Here is a 3,019-nt window from a genome sequence, read left to right on the forward strand (position 1 = left end):
CCAGAACAAAATCTTGCATGAACATAACTCTCATAACCTCTGTGCTCCCGACAGACGTAACATGTTCGTTACAGATCTTAGGACAGATATGCCCACCCAGATCAGTCTTATCTACCCCTGCAATTGGAGCACATTACAAACCTATGACAGATATAGGTATGATAGTGTATATGAAAATGATGCACCATCACAGAAGGGTCATAGGTGGGAGCTATTGTTTCACCATAAAAGGAGAGAGGGGAGACGCAAAATACAGTGTGTCACTCTCACACTCACTACTGTGGCATTGCCTGAGTCATTATCTACAACCAACAGCTCCTGTGTATATTTCTAAAAACATTTTCCAGAGCATGTGAAGATAGTCGCCCCCGAAAGCATTTCTCATTTCCATATATCCTGTTTCACTTCTCTCTCTGTATTATACATAATAACAGGTGGCAGGTTTAAAGAACTCTTAACCGTGATCCAATGAATGTGCTGCTGGTGCCTTATGTGTGAGTTATGTACTATTAATAATATCATTATTGTACTGTCTAATAAAATGTCAAATAATTGACTTCCATAATAATATCCCTAGTTGTACTTTTGGTTGGAATAACAATGAACGACATTTCTTGTAGTCTCTCTTGAACTACAGTTAACAGATGCAGGTACGTTTCTCCCCTTCTCTTGCTTGTTTTGTCATTCAACATTAGGGATGTACTTTTGTGATTTGCATGGTAATCAAAGGCTGGGAAATAAATGTTGCGCTCTAAAGAAGGGAATAATTTTGCATGTTGAATTAGTTTTAGAACGGACACAAATCGTAGTTTTTTCACTACAATGTTTTCAAACCTATCTTTCCTCAACTACCTCTCTCTTTCCTCAATTACCTCTCTCTTTCCTCAACTACCTCTCTCTTTCCTCAACTACCTCTCTCTTTCCTCAACTATCTCTCTCTTTCCTCAACTACCTCTCTCTTTCCTCAACTACCTCTCTCTTTCCTCATCCTTCAAGGGGACAAGGAGAAACAGACAAACACTTGGATTACCCAGAAGAAGCACCAGATCTCAGTAAGCCTGAAGTTTGTGACCCTGGTGGTTGAGCTGAGCAGTGAGTCCTCTGCCCTTGTAGAGGGTCAGCAGTGTTTGTTCTATGTGGATTCTAAACTCAAGGAGCTTGGTCGATCAAATGTCAGCCACAACCAATGCTCCCTCCAAGTAAAGGGGTCAGAGCTGCCTGGGTGGAAGCCCAGAGGGCTGTGGTCAAAAGTCACCATCCAGTGTCATTATGAAGAGGAGAAGAAGAAAAGGCCATGACATAATTATGTTTTTATGTAGCTGCCTCACATTTTTCCTCCACTTTGCCACCATAGTGTTTTTTTGGTTTTCTGTGCATAAACAGTACAGTGGGCTGGCACACAACATATAAACATGTTATAAATGAATAACAGTTGGAATTGTGGTTTATTGAAAGGATTTGATGATTTGATGTTTTCTTTCAAATAGTGATTTGTCCTCATCCCTTTGTTACAATAACAGGAAGGTGAAGATGATTTGTGCTATGCCACCGTGTCCCATGCTGGTGCTCCTCCATCCTACTCAGTCAAGTTTGAACAAGGCCATGACTATGCCACAGTGGTCATATACTGACTAGCATTGCCGAACTGAATGGACATGAAAGGACTTCCACATGGATAGATTGCTTGACTTTAACACCCCCATTTCAATTTTCTTTCCAAGAAATCTATTGCATAAATCTATTTGCAATGTAGTTGAGAGAACAATAACGTTTTTGTATTCCACCATCGGCTTAATTTCTGTTTGTCTCGTATGCACCTGTCAGCAGTGTTGCCAACTTAGCGACTTTGTTGCTATATTTAGCGAGTATTCAAAAATCTACTAGCGAAAAACATTTTCTGGTGTTATTGGAGACTTTTGGAGACTCTGACCTGAAAGCACGTATCATTCTTACTCTTCTCAACGAGCAGCGGGTGCTGTCGTGGGCCCCAGCCCCGTCCCAAAGCTCTCATGGGCGGCCCAGTCCTCGCACAGCAGTCCCGCCCAGCTGCAGTCAGAGCAGGAGATGTTCACCCCTCCATTTCCAGACTGCAAATGAATCGCACATGCGGGAAGCCTCCGCTGGCTGATCCCGCCCTGGCTTACATTCAGGGTGGGATGTAAATGTAAAATGTTTTTTGTCTAAAATGAATCACTGCGCAAAAATAAATCACTGCATTTGACTCACACAGCCTCAGTCACTTACTCACCTTGTCCACTGTGTGTGTGTGTGTGTATCTCTCTCTCTGTGACATAAGCTAAACATCTAGCTGGCTAGCTCATCATGTCTCAGTCTAAATTGTACACTCAAAAATACAGAAAGGAGTGGGAATCAAACCCAGAATTCAAAGGCTTGTTGAAGCCGTTTATTGGAGATGATACACGGGCATACTGCCTGTATTGTAAGGCTGATTTCTACGCCAAACTTAGTGATGTAAAAAACACATGACAACTCAAAAATATACTCAAAAGGCAAGGCCTTATAACAGCTGCCATTTATGGTTAAAAAGAATTACTCCGCAAAAAATGCTGAGGCCACCGTGACATTAGCTATCGCTGAACACTGTTCCATGCTGGCATGTGATCACATTGGAGAAGCATGTAGATCTGCTTTCTCAGACTCCACTGCTGCTACCCACTTCAAAATGCCCAGGACAAAGTGCACAAAAATTATTAATGGTGTTCTAGCACCATACTTTCTGAAAAAGTTGGTTGCAGATGTGGGTGACCAGTGTTTCATCCTCCTGGATGAGTCCACGAATGTAAGTGTTTCTAAGTACCTGGGGGTTGTGATAAGGTAGTTTAGTGACACCAAGCAGACAATTGTATCAACATTTCTGGGGCTTGTTGAGATGGAGGGAGGAGATGCCAAATCTATAGCCCATGCTGTTGTGGTTTTCCTCGAGAAGTGTTGTCTTAAAAAAGAGAAACTCCTGGGGATAGGGACTGACAATGCTTCTGTTATGACGGGGATTAACAAT

General features: G+C 42.2%; 1 long non-coding RNA gene across 1 annotated transcript; it reads left to right on the forward strand.

The window, feature by feature from the left end:
• The first annotated feature begins 470 nt into the window (after positions 1–470).
• On the forward strand, positions 471–2,181 carry LOC139409924 (uncharacterized). Its single transcript, XR_011634441.1, has 4 exons — positions 471–494; positions 621–650; positions 997–1,052; positions 1,521–2,181. It is a non-coding gene; the product is annotated as an uncharacterized lncRNA (long non-coding RNA).
• The last annotated feature ends 838 nt before the right edge of the window (positions 2,182–3,019 follow it).

This window comes from Oncorhynchus clarkii, chromosome 5 (assembly GCF_045791955.1).
Source record: "Oncorhynchus clarkii lewisi isolate Uvic-CL-2024 chromosome 5, UVic_Ocla_1.0, whole genome shotgun sequence".
NCBI classification, from domain to species: domain Eukaryota; kingdom Metazoa; phylum Chordata; class Actinopteri; order Salmoniformes; family Salmonidae; genus Oncorhynchus; species Oncorhynchus clarkii.